This window comes from Lichenostomus cassidix, chromosome 1 (genome assembly GCF_008360975.1).
Source record: "Lichenostomus cassidix isolate B80296 chromosome 1, HeHo_3.0, whole genome shotgun sequence".
Taxonomy (NCBI): Eukaryota; Metazoa; Chordata; class Aves; order Passeriformes; family Meliphagidae; genus Lichenostomus; species Lichenostomus cassidix.
Genome location: NC_139479.1, coordinates 99,143,506 through 99,163,276, shown reverse-complemented (window position 1 = coordinate 99,163,276; position 19,771 = coordinate 99,143,506). Strand labels below are relative to the sequence as shown.

General features: G+C 46.2%; 1 long non-coding RNA gene across 1 annotated transcript; it reads right to left on the bottom strand.

The window, feature by feature from the left end:
- Positions 1-255: 255 nt before the first annotated feature.
- LOC146445428 (uncharacterized) lies at positions 256-4,928 on the bottom strand. Its single transcript, XR_014855002.1, has 3 exons — positions 4,354-4,928; positions 1,847-3,944; positions 256-1,680 (listed from the first exon to the last, which is right to left on the bottom strand). It is a non-coding gene; the product is annotated as an uncharacterized LOC146445428 (long non-coding RNA).
- Positions 4,929-19,771: the final 14,843 nt, after the last annotated feature.

Genomic DNA, 19,771 nt, shown 5'->3' with positions numbered 1-19,771 from the left:
TTCTGAGCTGTGGGAAGAATGTCATGAGAAAGATTAGGGAGTCAGAAGTGTTATGAGAAAGAATAAGGGAGTTAACAGGAGGATCCCTGAATGTGTGAGAACAGACTGCAGGTGTGTGTGTAACTATAATTAGTAAGATCTGTAACAGTATATAAGTGTCTCGTTTGGTGAAATAAAATGGAGCTTACTTTATATCTCATATTGAGACTGCCGTGAGTTCCCTCTCGTCGCAATGTCATCCCCCCAGCTTCCTTCCCAGGCCTACCGCCTAATATAGTGGCACAAGGAGGCAGGGAATGGGGGTTATGGTCAGTTCATTACCTGAGGCTTCCCCCACTGCTCAGGGAGAGTAGTCAGTTCCATGGTACACCAAGGGGTCCCTCCCACAGTAGACAGTTCTCCATGAACTTCTCCAATGTGGCTCCATCTCACGAGCAACAGCTCTCTGCGAACTACTGTGAGTCCATCAACACTCCTCCCAAAACTGCTGCAGCATGAGTCACTCTTCCACAGGGTGCAGTCCTTCAAGGACAGGCTGCTCCAACATGGGAGCAGGGCCCCTCTCTCCAGGGGTCTCCCACAGGGTCACAGCCTCCTCTCAGGCATTCACCCACTCTGGCATGGTTCTCCTCCACAGGCTGCAGGTGGATCTCTGCATCACCATGGTACTCCATGGGCTGCAGGTGTACAGCTGCTTCATCATGGTCCTCACCACAGGCTGCAGATGAATCTCAGTTCTGGGGCCTGGAGCACCTCCTCCCCCTCCTCCTCCACTGACATTAGTGTCTGCATGTTGTTTTGGTCACGTATTCTCATATATGACATAGGGGTCACTCTGCTCTTCTCCGGCTAGAATTAAAACTGAGCCCCAACCTTTGTTTTGATTTCTTCTTAAATATGTTAACACAGAGACATTACCACAATTTCTAATTGGGCCAGCAGCATGTCCATCTTTGGTGCCTTCAGGGATTGGCTCTGCCAGATGTTGTGGACGCTTCTAGCAGCTTCTCATAGAAGCCACCTCTGTGCCCCGCCCCACTATCAAAACCAGGCCATGCAAATTCAGTACACCACACCTCAGAACATCTTGTCCCATATATAGACTGAGGGGAGTTGGCCAGGAGGGGCCGGTCACTGCTCAGGGACAAGCTGGGCATCAGTTGGCAGGTGATAAATAATTGTCATATCCCTTGTCTGTCTGGGGCTCTCATTATTATTATCGTGGTTGTTGCTATCACTATTATAATTTTTATTCGTATTATATTTTACTTTGTTTCAATTATTAAAATCTTATGTCAACCCACAACATTACCTTTTTTTGATTCACCACCCCATCCAATCAGAGAGGGACAGGGAGAGTGTCTTTTGAATCCTCATGCTCCAGCTTCATTCCCACTGAAACTGGCATTGGTACCCTTTTCCTGGCAAACCCTTTCTTGAAGCTGCAAATGAGAGCTCTTTTTCAAATGTGGCATCTCTCTTTTCCACCAAAACAAACCTCATCCACACACACTTTCTCTAAGCAAGGTGCAGAGAACTGGGAAAGCCGCATGTCTCCAGCTCCTCACCACACACCCAGAACAATGAGGTGATGATGCCATCCCAGGCTCTGGGAAAAAATAGCAGAGGGTTTGAACAGCGGGATGGGCAGCTGGGGCACACACCCAGGCTGGGGAGCACCTGGTGGGAAGGAACCAGCATTAGCTTTCATAGCTGTCTTCTCCATCGCACAGCCCATCTTGATCCCTGGTCCCTTGCTGTCGTCGGCCTCCTTGACCTCCAGGCCCCCCGCAGCCTTCCATTACCCTCACCCCCGACCCCTGGGTCCCCAGCAGATCTCCACTACCTTCAACTCCTTTGTTCCCCGGTCACTCTCGAGCCCCTTGGTCAGCAGTCACCCCCCATCGCCTCCAACCTTGGGGTCCCCAGCTGCCATCCATCCCCTGTATGGGGGGTGGGTGTTTTGGGGTAAAACCAGCCAGATTTGAGGTCATTCACCATTGCTGAAGGGCAAGGGAATTCCAGACCCTCCGCTGACCTGTGGGAGTTGCAAAGCATTGTGGGTATTACCCCCTATTTTGGGGTGCCGCTAGTTTCGGGGTGTGAAGGTGTCTGACCTGCCGTATTAGGGTGCTGCGGGAACAGGGGGTTTCCAGGGGTGTCAATGAGCTGCAGGGGAGGGACAGGAAGGTTTGGGAGACCCTCTGTGCAATTGGAGAAGCCCCACCCCAAATTTCTGGTGTCCCCCTTACCTTACAACCTGGTCACAGAGCTGCCAAGAGGGGTAATGAGTGACTGGGAGGGAGAAATCTGGGGGAACCCCCATAAGGGAAGGAGGGTAGAAAGGAGGTGGGGAGGACGCCTAAGGGGTGGAGAGCCCACTAAAAATTTGGGGGGCTTTCACCAGTCTGGGGGGGGAGGTGATGCATGAAGGTGGGACATCTTCTGCAGCAGCCCCTGCGCTAGCTTGGGGAGAACTGAGGGGGCAGTTTAGGGGTACAGGAGGAGGAGGAATTTGGGGGTCACCCAATCACAGTGGAGCTCCACATTCTCCCGCTGAAGTGAACCCATTTCCCTGGGAAGGTGGTGATGAGGGGTGGGGACCCCCCAACATAATAACTGAGAGGGGTGGCCTGGGGGGCATCTCACTCTGCGACGTAGTGGGGGCCAAGTCAGAGATAGGTATAGAGCTTCGTGCCCTCATCATCCTTATCCTCCTCACCTAGGGGTTTGAAGGGGAAAAGGGCTTTAAATGGAGGGGAAAACCTCCTTTACTATCCTTTTCTGTGTTTCAGCTGAGGGGGACCTTCCTTTGTTTCTGATTTTAAGGATTTAAACAAGAGAAAAAGCTAGTTTTCCCCTGATTGTAAAGGTTTCAATTGACAGGGAATCCCAATTTTCAATTATTTTACAGTTTGTGTGGAAGGGCAAAGCCTTTAAGGGGTTTAAATTGAAGGCATACCCCCCTTTTCATTATTTTTAGGATTAAATTGAGGGGAAATCCCCCTTTGCCCTCATTTTTTAAGTATTTAAAATGTGTGACTTTAAAATTTATGAGTGACTTTAAAATTTACGTCGAGGAGAACCCTTTATTTTAAAGGACCTTCTCAAGACACCAATCTTTCCAGTCTCACACCTTTGTGAGGGGAAAAAGATGTCAAACAGCCACAAAAAATTGTGGGTTTTGAGGGAAAAATTATGGTGGGAGGGGGAAAAAAATTGGGGAACTAGATTGAGGGGGGAGTTCCATTTTCCCTTGTTTTAGGAGTTTAAATTGAAGTGGGATACTCTATTTTATGGTTTTTAATTGAGGGACAATCCCCCTTTTCCATCATCTGAGAGATTTAAATTCAGGGGAAACCCTCTTTTTGTGTTATTTTAGGGGTTTAAATTAAGGGTGAATGGGATCTAAAATGGTGGGAAATGTGAACCTGTTGTGGTGAGCCAGATGGGTGTCTCACCTAAACCCAGGGGATCCCTATGGTGCTATGGGGGCTGCCAAGCCCAACTTCCTGATGGATGAGCTAGTGGTCCCCCAAAAGTGAGAGGAGGTGGCTGGGGTGACCTGGGGGAATGTGGGTGATGGAAGGGGGTAGAGGGAGTTTGGGAGGGTCTTGGGTGGCACAAGGGGGTTTTGAGAGTACACTGAGTGGTTTTGGGGGGGTCTCCAAGAGTGTGGGGGGCTGAGAGGGGCAGTGGTCCTTGGAGGGGATGTGAGTGATGGGGTCTTGGGGTGGATGTGGGGGTGCACTGAGGGTTTTGCAGGACAGGTGTGGCCAGTGAGGATGATGATAGGGCAGACCCAGCCATGGAAAGAGGCTTTAGCTTTTGGGCGTGGGGGGCTTCCTGAGCACACCTACTGGAGGGGAAGGGCTGATCCAAGTGAGTCTCTCAAGGATGAATGGTGACATCATCTCACAGGGGTTTGGGAGAGCACTTTGCGCCTGAATATGGAGATAGTGCATTTCTCAAGAGAGATGCCAAGCCATGTGCCAAAGAGGAGCACAGGGGAGGGGAGCAGCACACTGGAGCAGGTGGATCTGTGTGTAGGGTAGCAGGGAAGAAGCAGCTGGTCCCCCACTGCCCTTCCTGGCCCAAGCCCCTCTCGACCTTTGTGTCCCTTCTGCCTTTGACCTTCAGGTCCCGCATCTGCTCTGCACCCTGGGGTCAAGGCTGGTTGAGGGACCAGACCCTGGGGTTGAGGGCAGATGGGGACCCAGGATCAGGGGACCTGGTTGTCAAGGGGCAACTGGGGACTTGGTGGTTGAGGGTGACTGAGGGACACAGGAGTTGAGGATGGCAGAGGGAGGCTGGGGACCTGGAGGTTGAAGGCTATGGAGAGTAGCTGGAGACCTGAGGGTGGTGGATGGTCATGAGACCCAGGAGTGCAGTTTGGGTACCCGGGGTCGAGGGAGGCCCCATGATCAAGGGTGGTTAGGGGATCTGAGGATCGAGTGCAGTCAGGAACCTGGGGGTTGAGAGTGGCAGAGGGCAGAGGGCAGGGACCTGCAAATCAAGGATGGCTGGGAGATTCAGGAGTAGAGTGCAATCTAGGTACCCAAGTCGAGGGTGGTGGCAGAGTGGCTGGGGAGCCCAGGGTCCAGGGTGGTTGGGGGAATGGCCAGGGACCTAGGAGTTGAGGGCAACTGAAGTATCCAGGGATGGAGGATGGCACAGAGTAGCTCGGGTGGGAGGGGGCAGGGTAGCCTGGGGACCCAGGAACTGAATGCAGTCTAGGTATCTTGAGGTTGAGGGCAGCCAAGGGCAGATGGGGACCCCAGGGCTGGGGGCAGTTGCAGATTCCAGGGTCCAGGGAGGACATGGGACCCAAAGGTCAAGGGTGATGGAGGGTGGCTGAGGAGCCTGCAATCCAGTGCAGCTGGGGACTGGGGTCAAGAGGGTGGTCAGGGGCCCAGAGGGTCCAAGCTTTGAGGGTGGCTGCCAGACCTGGAGGTCAAGGGCAACCAAAGAACCCAGGGGCTGAATTCATGGGTCAAGGATGGCTGAGGACCCTGGAATCATGGGAGGCCAAGGGACCCTGGGGTCAAGGTCTACTAGGGGACTCAGTGGTCAAAGGTGGCTGACAACCCAGGGTCAAGGGCAGCCGAAGGTCTCAAGGTCATGGGTGGCTGCAGAACCCAAGAACGCCACATGAAGAGCCGCTTCCTCTTGTTTGTTTTGATTTAACCTGCTGGTGGCTTCATTGGATGACCATAGAGTCACAGTGCAAAACTGGGGAATTTAGGTTGCCAGAGAGGTGGTAGATACCCCATCCCTGGAAATATTCATGGCCAGTTTGGACAGGGCTTGGAGCATGTTGGTCTAGTGGAAGGTGTCCCTGCCTTTGGAATGTGTTCTGCTCATAGCAGGGGGCTTGGAATGAGATGAGCTTTGAAAGTCGTTTCCAACCCAAATCATGCTGTTATTTTCTGATTTACATTAGATACTGGGAAAAAAATTCTTCCCTCTGAGGGTGGTGAGGTACCAGCACAGGTTGTCCAGAGAAGTTGTGGCTGCCCCACCGCTGGAAGTGTCGATGTGCCAGGGGGTGGCAGTGTTAGATCACAGAAGGAGGAGATTCCACCATGTAAGTAGAGGAGCCTGTGAAGTCCCGGAGCTGAAATGCCCGCAGACATGAACATCCCGTACCCTGCAGCCTAACAGCTCTCCAGAGAGCCCTGGCCGTCCAGTTGAATTTTATTTCTGTGCATATCTCTGGGCAAAGTGAGGAAATTAAAAAAAAACGACTTTAACTGAAATTTTTTAGCTAAGCAAAAGGAAAAACTAAACAACAAGTTCTGGGTTCCCACTGCTCAGAGACTTGTATGAGCTGGGATCGCCCTCACCTGCACCTTAAGTGGGTCCTATGGCTTCTCGCCAGCCTCAGTTTCCCCAGCTGCCCAGTCTGGGCTCTTCAGATAAGTTACCCCATGAATCAACTCACTGACACCCACCTCTCAACCCACCTCACAGAAAACCCCCAGCCCTGCCTATAAATTTGGGGCTGCTCACCTGAACAGCATCCTGGAGGCTATGTGGCATGAGCTGCATGAGACTGAGCATGTGTGTTTGGGAATCACCAAGTCCTTCACCCCTTTGTAATTGGATGGCATGTTCCTGATGCACAGAAAAACACAAGGATGATGGGGGAAGGAGGGTGTCATTGTCCCCCTGACCCTGTACCTCTCTCAGTTCTTGTTTCTGTGATTTGAGCTCTGGGGTTGATTTATATAAAATTCACATGCTGTAGGGAAATGCATTTTTATGGCATCCAAATACAGATTAAATTCAGCCAGGTCACTCACCGTATTCATTGCACATCCATTTATTAATCTGCACTTATTCCACTATTTTTATAAGAACTGATTGTGCATGTTTGGTAAAACTGAGGAGCTGAAGAGTGATACCAAGTGTTCTAGCTCCATAAAGAGAAATGAGCATTTTCCTACCCAGAACTTTTGAAATTCAAAATCAATGGTGTCGTAAAAATTTTTTTGAACTGGAGCAAGCTGGAATTGTTATTCCTGAGGCATTTGTTTGGTCCTATATGGGATCATGCCCAGCTCTAGTCGGGAGCAGGGTGGATGGGAAGAAGATAAGGTGGATGCACAGCTGACATTTGAACTCCCCTCTCCCTCCCTGCCCCCAAAGGTAGGAGCAGGGGATGCTCTACAAAACCAGTAAAGGAATCTACTGAAGGAGAATGGGGGCCTGAGCAACCTGGTCTAGTGGAAGATGTCCCTGCTTACAGCAGGGTGTTGGATTAGATGGCATTTAATGGTCTCTTCTAACCCAGAGAATTCTGTGATTCTATGTTTTTGTGATTCTGTGATTCTATGAATGGTTAAAAACAGACATACAGACATGTTATTTTAATTTTAAGAAAAAATTAAATAAAGAGAGTAAAAGTTAATTCAGATAGCACCGATGTAAGAAATTTTTATGTAAATTCACTGAATCTTCACTTAATCTTTTCTCTTTAACTCCTTTAGCTCTCTTTAACTTTCATCTATGTGAAAATGAAAATATTTCCCAGCAAGTCATAAATAGGAGAGTTCATTAGGAGAATGAAAATTTCATCATTTCATTAGGAGAATGAAAACCCTTGTTGTAGCCTGGAACATCCCTAGGACACAGCGGTGTTCATGAGTTTACTTACAGCTAGACAAAAAAATGGCTCTAGGATGATGCCTCACATCTGCAAAGCAGCCCACAGGGTAACTTTTCTCTATAGCCCAAGTCCCCTGGAGCTCCTTCACATGCAAGAGCTGCAAAATAAAATAGAGTTGAAGGGATTTAATCTCGTTAGAAGTCCCACTGCATGCTCTCTAGGACCCAGACCATCTGATGCTCAGACTCCCTGAGGTGTCAGCGTGTTCCAGCCCTTGCTGTGCAAGCCCTGATTGTGTTTTTCCCTGGATATTAATTCTTTTGAAAAACACTCCTAAAACTCCAAAGATCTCCAAGTCACTGAGATACTAATTTGCACTGTTTTTACTAGTATTGCCATCTGAGTGTAAGAATTAGTATTTCAAAACAAACACGTTTGGAAATACAACTTCTCACAAATGTTTACAGGGAAGATTTTTAATATGAGTGTCCAGGGACTCCACCATGAGGGGCACCAACCACTCGGATGCAGTCAGAAATTCAAGTTGGAAATTGCTCTGACATTCACAGGATATAAAATCACAGAATTATTTGGGTTGGGAAAGCCCTCTGAGACCATTGATTATAACCATTCCCCAAGCACTGCCAAGCCCACCATTAACCCATGTCACCAGGTGTGTTGTCCATGTGGCTTTTAAATCTCCCCAGGGGTGGGGACTCCACCAGTACTCTGGGTAGACTGTGCCAGGGCTGAACAGCCCTTTCCAAGAAGAAATTTTCCTCAATATCCAGCCCAAGCCTTGGCACAACTTGAGGCTCTTTTCTCTTGTCCTGTTATTTGCTACCTGGGAGAAAAGAGTGATCCCCACCTGGCTACAACATCAGGACATGGACCTGTTGGATCAGGTGTAGAGGAGGTTGCAAAGATATTCTGAGGACTGGAGCACCTCTGCCCTGGTGACAGGCTGGGAGAGCTGGGGGTGTTCAGCCTGGAGAAGGCTCCAGGGAGATCTGAATGCCCCTGCCAGTGCCTAAAGGGGCTCCAAGAAAGAGGGAGAAGTATTTTGGACAGGGGCCTAGAAGGACAGGACAAGGAGGAGTGGCTTCCCACTGCCAGAGGGCGGGTTTACATCAAAGATACCAGGTGGGAAGAAATGACCAATCTTCCTTCAGAGTTTCTGCATTTGCCTTGACACAACAGCCCACTTCCTCCACATGACAATTGCTGGGCAGTGGAAATTCTTTTGCTGCTCTTGAGTGTACAAACTATGGTTGTACCTTCTCTATCTGCTCTGAGGGGGATTCAAAACTGTTGATGTGCTCCTTTGGGAAAATAACATGTGGCTTAAATAAATGTGTGGGCTCAAGCCAAGACAAGCTCATGGAAAGCATCTCTGGGGAGCAGGGCAGCATGCTCAAATATGATCAGTATCAGCAGTAGCTGTGCCCATTGATTTATTGCAGGAGTTACGCACTTCCCACAAGGGATAACGCTAAAGAAGAGGAAAACCATGTTAACTCCAAAGTACAAGTGAGTTATTGCCGTGACTATTCAGTTAATAGAAAAATATTTTTCAGACTAATTAAGTGTTTCATTTAGATTTTTTTTTCTGTTGGGGTCCAGGATGGAAAAATATGATTGTAATCCATGTCAACAGGCTCCAAGGGATGAGAATTTGATCTAATATGTCTGAAAACAACTGCAAATCAATGCTAATTTTAAGGACTTTGCATGCTGGCAATTTTATTTCAGTACAATAAATTACATTGGTTTTTCTTAATAGCACAGAAATTTTTCTATAAATTAGATCCTCAAAGCTTACCAGTTTAGAAAAAATAATAACAAGGATGAGAAATTGTCGGGGTTTGACCTTGACTAAATGCTAGGCACTTCGACCCTCTCTTGCTGGAAAAAAAAAAAAAACCAACCAAAAAAACCTGTAAAAACACACACCAATCTCATGAGTTAAATGAGATAGGACGCTGGTAGGAGGACACACAGAAGAAAAGGGCAGACAGGCTCCAAACTTAAAGTTCCAAAAGTGATTTAATTACCTAACAGAGTTGGAGGATAAATGCAAGGCAAAAATAAACTTTTCATACACTCTTTTTTTCACTCACCCCCTCCTTCTTACTAACCCATTTTTATTCACCCCCTTTCCTCCTTCCAACCAATAGCTCGGGTAGGGGGGCAGGGTGTGGGGTATTTTCTCAGTCCACAGAGCAGGTCCATAAATCTATTCATCACCACAATTCTTCTACTACAAATATGCTTTATCTCTACTTATCTCTCTCTGTCTCCAGACAGTTTCTCAGCTCTCACCCCCACCCTCTTAAGAAGCAGTCTCTCCGCTCACCCCCCTTCCCTCTTTCCAAACCAACAAAGGGTTTGTTCTCTGATCAGTCCATCAGGGAGAGGGGTTCTCTACTTAGCCAGGGGTCCTTCCCACAAGAGACAGTCCTCTGGGAACTTCTTTGGCATGGGTCCAATCTCACGAGCAACATCCCGTCCGAATTCTGCTGCAACATGAGTTCTTTTGTCCACAAGGTGCAGACTCTCCTGAGCCGAGGCCAGGCTGCTTCCCTCCTAGCAGCAAGGCCTTTCTCTCCCTTGCAAGGCCTTTGCAGTTTTAACTCTTTAGATGAGACTCCCACTTGTCCACAGTTTTTTCCAGGCATCCACCTGCTCCTCTGGCGTGGGCTGTGGGTGGATTTCTGCACTCCTGTGGACTCCATGGGCTCCAGGGGGACCTCCTGCTCCCCCCATGGTCTTCACCACAGCTAGCAGAGGGTTTTCAGCTCCGGCACTGGGAGCACCTCCTCCCCCACCTTCTCCACGGACCTTGGTGTCTCCATAATTTTCTCTCTTCACATATTTTCACCTCCACCTCCTCCTCCTCCAACTACAAAGAAGTTGTTTTGATTTTTTCTTAAATATGTTTTCACAGAGGCATAACTAACATCTCTAATTGGCCCAGACTTGGCCAGCAGCATGTCCATCACCTTCAGAGCCATCAGAGATTGGCTGTGCTGGACTTGATGTAAAAACTTCCAGAACTTTCACTCAGGACACACAGGAGCCATCTTTGTGCCTCTCCCCATCCCTCAGACACTTCCCTAGGCCTACCACAACAGCTTCTGAGGGGTCCAAATTTCTCCTAGATGTTAAAAATACTTTACTGATGTTTTAGGCCAATCAAAACCACCACAGAAATGGAGAAGGTTAGATCAGATGACAGGTAGAGAGTAAACAAAATATCAATTGCATTTAAATCTTGGGGTGGCAGAAAATCTATTTATTCGTAATATTAAATGGATGCCTCCAAATGGTTAGGGAGATGAGTTTCTAGGTGAAAGGTAAAACTATCTAAAAATTACCAGAGATTTAATAAAGTTCAGAAATTGCACGAGATCAACCACTATTCTAAACTACTTGTGGCCATGCACAAAACATTTCCAAGTGAGCTTTATTCCCCCTCTCTTAAACTAGGATAAGGAAACCAAGGAAAAGCATAAAACCTTAATTAGGCCAAATTTCTCCTTTTTTAGCTTAAACCTAATGAATACAAGGGTGTTTTTTTCTTATGAACATTATTGTAGTTTTGATTTACACACAGTTAGGGAAAACAGATAACTTCCCAAGGAATTTGTGTCCGTGAAAGGGCAGCAGCTCTTTTGTGACTTGAATAGGAGTTGTTGGAAGTTTCCAAAATGCTACTATATTATTCTGCAGCAAATAAGCATATTCTATAGGTTTTGGGAGAATAGTTGTTCCTGCATCAAATCATTATGAGGAACAAAGAAAGTATTTCTGTTGAGAAGGAAGAAAATCTTTGTACCTTGGGAATTTTAAAAGCTCATAATGTAAAATAAATGGGAATGTATGGCACAAATTGTCTTACCCTTCCTGGCCAAATCCAAAAAGTATCACAAGTTTATATAAATAATACAACTGTAGAGCTACATTATGTAAAACAAAGATACGTAAGGGCTGTAAGCTGCCATATGGTATGTCCTCCTTCATCTGAGCTGAAGTCACTGACTTATTCCTACTTTTCTGTTACAGTGTCTTTGAATGTCATGAAACATTTCTTACTATAGTCAAAGACATGATGATGACCTCCATCAGCCAAAAGAATTACAGTGAAAATTATCATCATTAGTATTTTATGTACTAGGAAACAACATGGAAGTCAAAAGAAATTCTACATTTTCATTTGAAATTTAGCAACAACAGCAGAACTTGACTGCAATGGCCATGGGAAATGCAGTGAGCTGCAAGTATCCAGCCAGCAGCAGCTTGAGTATGAAAAAGAGTAAGGAGGTCTTTGGGTAGCAAAGACTGTAATCTAGCAAAAAAAAAAAGAAGGCTGATGAACTTCTCCTGAGCCAATTCCCTGAATTCCCTTAGAGAAGAGAAGTGGACATTTCCATAACATGTCTAATCTCCTCCTCGGTGAAGAATGGGGCAAAGGATCTGCATGGCCCCAAATGTGCCCTTTCCCCATGGACCAGAAAAGGGACCCCAAATGACCAGTCCATATGGGGGGAGTCTGTCCCAAAGCAAGGTGGGACAAATCCTTGACTTTTATGCCCAAAGGTGAAGAATGTACTATCTAGACAAACTCCACATCTCCAACAGAGAATCCAAATCACCCTAATTATAAGTTAGAGACAAGAGGGGCTCAGCTGTCTTGCAAAGTGCTCAGCTCCATGAGACTATATCCAATACATGTTTTCCTTACATAAGCTCTGCAAATCTCCTTAAAGAAATATCTTGAACATCAACCTGTTTTATGGAATCATCATTGAATCACAGAATGATTTGGTTTGGAAGGGAGGTTTAAGATCATCCAATTCCACTCCCCTGCCATGCACAGGGACACCTTCCACTAGACTAAGTTGCTCCAAGCCCTGTCCAACCTGCCCTTGAACACTTCCTGGGATAGGGCAGCCACAGGTGCTATGGACAGCCTGTGCCAGGGCCTCACCACCTGCACCTCACCACCTGCACAGAGGAAAAAATTTCTTCGCAGTATCCAATCTAACCCTGCCCTCTGTCAATGTGAAACCATTCCCCTTGTCCTGTCACTGCAGGCCCTTGCCCAAAATCCCTCTCCAGCTCTCTTAGAGCCCCTTTAGGCACTGGAAGGCTTAGGGTCATTACCCTGTCACCTGCAACCGCCCCCGTTAACCAGCCAAGGTGACAAGAAGAGTGAACATTCAGCTGGCAGTGAGCACCTGGATTCCTGTACTGCTAATACCTGTGCTCATCATCATAGCAACCTCTTCACTAGCTTACAGACACAAAAACATAGGTCACTACTGCTTTTGAGACCACCTGGCAGCTGTACAAGCCACATGCTTGGACCTCAGTGCCCATTTCCAGACATTGAGGTTCCTTATTTCTGTGACTGCGCTGGACACCCCTCTGGCCTTGTCACGCCATCATATGTCCACATCATCCCCTCAATACTACAGATCAACTCCAAAGGAAGAATAAAACCTCTGATTAATTTATTATTTCACTCCTTTGGTTAGTTAAGACATCATCACCTTTGGCGTTCTGTGTGGTTTCCCTGAACTAGGGTATATCCTGTTAATATATTTCAGCGTATTTCCATGATTTTTTTAGTAGACTTGCTGTAATATTTATAATTTTCGAGTTTGTCTTCTATCCTTCAGTGACTGTATCACCGATGCACTAAATAAAGCTATGAATGCACTAAAAAAAGCTAAAATAATACTAAATAAAGCCCTGGATGCTGTACTAGAGCATTACAGTGTTCCTTTACACTTTCCTCCACTATGGGGATGCATTGTTTAAATTCCTCCATTTAAGACTTTCTGGGGTGACAGAAGTTATTTTCCCTAAAAATGAAAGAGGTGAGCCTGTACTTCATTTTTCCCAGGTAAGGAAACTATAAAATCACTTCACAGGACTGCAGAACTGTGGGGAAAGTTAAAGATAATTAAAAAGGGAACAGGCACAGCTGGATGAAACCACGTCTGTGTACAATACCAACCACTTCTTACACCCAATAGCCCAATTCACAGGCTCCTGCACTAGGGAAGCCAACATGAAGCAACAGACAATGAACCACCATGAATCTCCAGCTGTCGACACTATCAAGCATCAGAAAGTGGCATTGTTCATCTAAAGTTTATTCAGTTCCTTTTTCCTCCAGAGCGGGCCATTAGTCTAGTGCAAATCTCTGCCTTTTTGAGACATGCCTGGTTTTTCTCTGAGACTGAAATGTATGTCTTTTCCATGGGATCTGTTTAAGAGAACCTTTCAAAGCTCATTAAAGGCATTGGGGTGTGCAACAGAGATATGGGGGTAGCCTTGTGCCATCTCCTTGCTCATTTATTAATATTTTTAACTTGAGATAATGATTCAACCCAGATTCAGCCCATTGCTTCAACAGTCCAGGTAAGCCTAGAAGGGTCTCTGTTCCTCATGCAGTAATATCACCTTCCTGTGATCAATCATCAATGCTCTTGGCTGCATCCAAGCAAGATGTTGATTTTAAAATGTCTATAGACTTTGAATGTTTCCTGTTGATGCCCCAATGTGCTGAGCATTTTCTTCTATCACAAGAATGTGAGCAGGTGCTGTGTAAGAGTCACCACAGGCAATGGCATGGCATCATCTTGGTTGTTGAAAAGTGGCCACCATGCTCAGGCAGAGGGTCTTCCTCCACATGAGGATGCCCATGTGTTAGCTAGAACATGAAAACTCAGCACTGATCCCATTTGCAAGAGAGGAGATCTGCACACATGTCAAAGGAGAGGCTTCCATGAGGGACCTTGCTGATACTAAGAAGCACACCACATTCAGGTGCCTGAAAAGCTTTCATGGGACAAGAAGGTCTCTAATGAGCTTTGAGGAATTCCAGAATTAGCCTGAGTTAGAGGTGCCGTGTATCATAAATTCTCCTTTGGTCTTGACTTTTGCAGACTATGGCCTTTGTGTGTGGAAGAGCTGACATCTCCTTGCAGGACAACAATACAGTTCAATCCAGTTGGATTGTTTTCAATTTTCAGTTGAAATCCTCCCCCTAACAAAGTGTTTAGCAATGAAGAACTGTTCATAATGACCAGCAAAATGTTCTTTTTGTATTATTCTCACTGTTAAAAACTTAAGCCTTATTCCCACTTTGATGTAATTCATTTCCCACCATAAGACCTTTTTTTTATTTTTTTGTCTGACACCAGATCCCTGTGGCCCATGTAAATTTAGACATGATGATCCAATTCTTTTGTATGAAATGAGTGCCCAGAGGCTCAGACCGTAAGACATGATTTCTGAACTTTTAACAATTCTCTGGATTTTTCTTCCAACCATTGTTATGTTTTAGCATTCTTTTTAAAATATAAAAACTCAGTATAAGAATCCTATATTGGATGAAGCATCATAAAACAGAGATTATCCTTACCCAGTGCTTCCAACACTCCCCTCCTGACATATATATGATTGTTTGACTCTTCTCAACAAGTAATTTCTCAAAGACAAGTGTTCCCGATGATAAAGCCCTAAATATATGAAATAAATATATTTCAGCAACTATTTGGATTCAGTGGATGTTTCCAAGTGTCCCAAGGATAGGAAACAGCCAGCACATCAAACAGGGAGCTGAGCAAAGCCCAGCATCATGGAGGTGCTCATCCCAGAGGGGTGTCCCCCAACCCATCAGAACATAGATTCATAGAACCATTCAGTATGGAAAACCTTCTGAGACCACCAAGTCCAACCATTCCCCCAGCACTGCCAAGCCACCACTAAACCATGTTCCCAAGTGTCACATCCACACATCTGTTAAACCCCTTCAGGGATAGGGACTTCACCACTGCCCTTGGAAGCCTGTCCTGGGACCCAACAACCCTTTCAGGGAAGAAATTTTCCCTAGTATCCAATCTTGCTTGCATGCCTCTTTTACCCACAGCTTGAAAACTCCCAAAGCCCTGGGATGGGATGCTGGAAAAGGATTAAAAATTCATTGTAATCCAGAAGGAGAGAGAACATGGCCTGTGAGCAAATGGGGAGTGCTCTTCCCATGGCTGGTCACCAGGAAAGAAAAACTAAACAAAGGAGAAAGGACACATTTGAGTTTCCCCCAGTCCCAGGAGGGAAGATGTTACCAACTGCCATGAAAATCCCATGGTGGTCTTGGGGAATGGCTCAGAACCACGAAGTACAATGGGGAATCAGCCACTGAAGCCACAGGAGTGAGATGCTAAGACACCTTAGCAGCACCACCCTTCCAACACCCATGGGCAAGATGGGGTGAAAATTTAAAAAAAAAAACACCAAAAAATGAACATGACCCAGCACCTCTTAGAAGGCTGCCAAGGGCAATGGAGGAGTCCCCATCCCTGGAGGATATTAAAAGGCACATGGATGTGGCACCTGGGAACATGGAATAGTGGTGGGCTTAGCAGTGCTGGGGGAACGGTTGGAATCAATGCTCTCTCAGAGAGTTTTTCCATCCTTAAGGATTTTGTGATTCTATGACTGCAAGGGAATAAACCTCCCCCAAACCACAAGTGTCCCCTCTGGGTGCTTTACAGGGACTGTCTACAGGAGCTACATCAGGAGGGATCATTCCAGTACATGCATCTCTTGGAATTATTAATATAAAGCCATGGCTTGGACTTCTGTCCCTCCTTGCACATTGCAGTATCACTGGGACTCAGCCTCAAGGAGGAGGGGACCTCCCTAGGACTTCCTGAGAAAGAGAGGAGCCTGAAGTGAAGGGAAAAGCCTTAGTGCAGCCTCTCATTGCCAGCTCAACTATGTGGCAGATTGGTTACATCACACTCATGCAAACGTGCCAAGGAAAGGATTCCTGGTGCTTACAGTTTTAGAAGCAACTACTGGATGCCTGGAGACATATGCAGTGCCTCACACCACTGCCCAGGACACCATCCTGGGCCTTGAAAAGCAAAAAATGGCACCCCAGAAGGAACGGAGTCAGACAAACACTACTCATTTCAAAAACAGCCTCGTAGAGACCTGGGCCAAAGAGCATGGGATTGAGTGCTCATTGAGTATCATATTCCCAGTCATATACCAGTCTCTGGGAAAATTGAATCATACAATGGACTGTTAAATAACACATTGAAAGCAATGGGTGGTGGGACCTTCACTGGGATCTGTCTTTAGAGAAGGCCATGTGGTTAGTTAACAACGGAGGCTCCACCAATTGAGATAGCCCTGCCCAATGAAAACCTCCACAAACCACACAAAGGGATAAAGTCTCTGTGATGCATATGAGAAATATGTTAGGGAAGACAGTTTGGATTAATCCTACCTCAAGTAAAGGCAAGCCCATCCTTGGGATTTATTTTTGCTCAAGAGCCTGGGTGCACTTGGTGGGTAATGCAGGAGGATGGGTAAAAACAATGTGTACCTGGAGAGGAATCTTATTTTTGAGAACAGTCTATAATGTTGAATTCTATAATATTGGTTATTGAATGGCACTGTATGTCACAACTGCCATGGCCTATGAGGATGGATTGCTCCAGATACACCAGTCAGGAGCTCCTGATGCAGCAACCAGACAACAGTACACCAGCCCTCCTGCCCTGGAAGACATCTAGGAGGGACAGAACCCACAGTCATGGATTGAATGAACTTAACAGAGGGATGGCCACGATTATGTAAATGATACCTGTGCTTGTGTATATATATATATCTATATATCTATATATCTATATATCTAGATATCTAGATATCTAGATATATAGATATCTATATATCTAGATATCTAGATATATAGATATCTAGATATATAGATATATAGATATATAGATATATAGATATATAGATATATAGATATATCTGTGTATATAGTTGGAAAGCTGGGCAGTAGATCAGTAGATGGCAAAGAATCAGAGGTACATAATGTCCTAGTTTTTCTCACAGGCGTGGAGAAGGGGCAAAGCCTAGAGCTATGTGGGCATGGCAAGGTTCTTATTCCATACTTCTTACATCGTCACCAGGGCACAGCTTCAGGGGGATGGAAGAGGTGAACGCACATCAGAAGTGGTGCCATTCTCCTCCTTTTCTTCTCTGGAGAAGTAGCCACTGGCCAGCACTGCAGACTCTGCCCTCTCCCACTGCTGTCTGCCCCTTCTTCTCCCTCGGAAGTATGCAGCTCCAAGTGGCAAACAAAGACAGGCCCAGCAGAGCGCATGCATCTGTGGAAGCAGCCACAGTGAACAGAGCAATGGCAAACAGAACTGAGCTGAGCTGAGTTGAGCCAAGCTCAGCTGAATACTGCCAGACACAGCCAAGCCCAGCAGAGCAGTCAGAGCAGCACAGACCAGACAAGATGGCTTGGCGGGTTGGTCCGTCATTGCTTTTTGTTGGCTCAGGCTCGGGGAAGGGGAACACCGGCTGCAGAAACAACTGCCATCTTCACGGAATCACAGAACATTCTGAGTTGGAAGGAACCCACAAGGAGCATCGAGTCAGACTCCTGGCCCTGCACAGCACCATCCCTAAGAGTCACTCCTTGTCCATGAGAGCATTGTCCAAATGCTTCTTGAGCTCTGGCAGTCTTGGTGCTGTGACCACTGCCCTGGGGAGCTTGTTGCAGTGACCAGTCACCCTCTGGGTGAAGAACCTTTTCCTAATATCTAACCTAATCCTCCCCTGACACAACTTCAGGCCATTCCCTTGGGACTGTCACTTGTCACCAGAGAGCAGAGATCAGTGTCTGTCCCTCCTCTTCCAGGAGGAAGGACTGCAATGTCTTCCAGGAGGAAGGACTGCAATAACAAGGGCATTGTAACTGCAATGAGGTCTCCCCTCAGTCTCCTCTTCTCCAGGCTGAACAGACCAAGTTACCTCAGCCGCTCCTCATACGGCTTCCCCTCATGGTTCCTCACCATCTTTGCTGCCCTCCTATGGACTCTCTCTTTAATCATTTAATGTCTTTCTTATAATGTGGTGCCCAGAACTGCACACAATATTCTTGTCTTTGTCTCAGTAAAAATTGCATGTCCCTGCCAGGCTGTGGAAACACCCACCACCTTGTCTTTGTCTTGGCAGCCACATGGAATTGAGTCAAGGTGGTGAACAACTTTGACGTGTAAAGCACCTTTTCTCTTGTATACTCATGTTATTAATATTGCTATTACTGTTCATTTCTCATCCCGCTGCTGTTTGCTTTCAGTAAATTGTTATCTCAACCCATAGTCTCTGCCTTTGCCCCTCTCTGACTGGAGGAGGCAGGGGAGAGGAGGAATGGCTTTGGAGTTTAATTCCCAGCTGGTTTTAAACCACCACACTATGTAAAAGAAAAAAATCCATCCAGAGGATTTGACATAGTTTTAAAACAGATTTCCCCTTTTACAGTGTGACCTGTTCCCTCACTGTGAGGAACTAGACTTTTTCACCTGGAATTGCTCTTGGCTATCCAAAAGGGAAGAAAATACCTCAGTTGGCTCCTAACACCTGCGTCCAAGGGCAAAGTTAGTGCAGGGAAGGCTGACAGGCCTGCAACCAATGCGGAATACCATCACAGAATATAACTGCCAAGATGGGATGCTCAATCCTTTTCTACTTCCCTCATTCATCACATCTGACAATACAATAATTTTGTCTAACAGCTAGAAACCATTTCCAACTAATATTATTTGTTATCTGCTGCAATAGCATTATCCTAATATCCACAGGGTCACGCAGCTTCCCTGCTGCAATGCACCAAGACATTGCCTTCCCATAATGCATTATCTGCTCCATACCTTCATCTCAGTTATATATGAAACCAAAAATAAATAAGTATTACATCAAGCAGAAGATGCTGCAGACTCTGAGCACCAGTTTTCCACGCATAACTGGACATTTCTGAACTAGGAGAGGCACTCTGCTGACGAATACAAACACCCAAATCCTTAAAATGCCCAACTATTATGTTAGCCAGAACAGCATTGCAAAATACCTTTTTCTCTATCCAAGGAGCAAATTTTCTTACCTATTACTCCTTATTGCCCTTAAATTACTCCACCTCATCTTTGGGGATGTCAGGACCCCTTCTGCAGCCTCTCCCCATCCCAGCAGCTCTGGCTCCTTCAATGGAGCCTACAAAAAATGGAGAGAGACAATTTACAAGGGTGTGGAGTGACAGAACAAAAGGGAATGGCTTCCTACTGCCAAAGGGTAGGGTTAGATGGGATATTGGAAAGGAATTCTTCTTCCCTGTGATTGTGGGGAAGCCCTGGCACAGGTTGCCCAAAGAAGCTGCCCCATCCCTGTTCATCCTGTTCAAGGCCAGGTTGGATGGGGCTTGGACAACCAGGTCTAGTGGTAGGTGTCCTTGCCACTGCTCCATCGGGCAGGATCATGGCAGCTCTTGCCAAATCAATTTTGTTACCCTTCATATTTGTGTCATGGGAAACTTTGCCCCTTGCTCTTTTCCCCTCTCTGCCAGAAGCATGACAAACTATGTGGGATTCAAACCAGTCCCCAGCTGTCTTCCATTTACTTTCTATCCTTGTGAATAACATCTCTATTAACCAGAGACTCTTTTTTAACCCACGGTAGCTTTGTTCCTTTTTGGGGTTTTTTGTGTGGGTAAGAGACAGAAAGTAAGGATTATTCAAGGAGGAATTTCACACAGAAACATCCAGAGTGGATGGGGTAATGTTGACA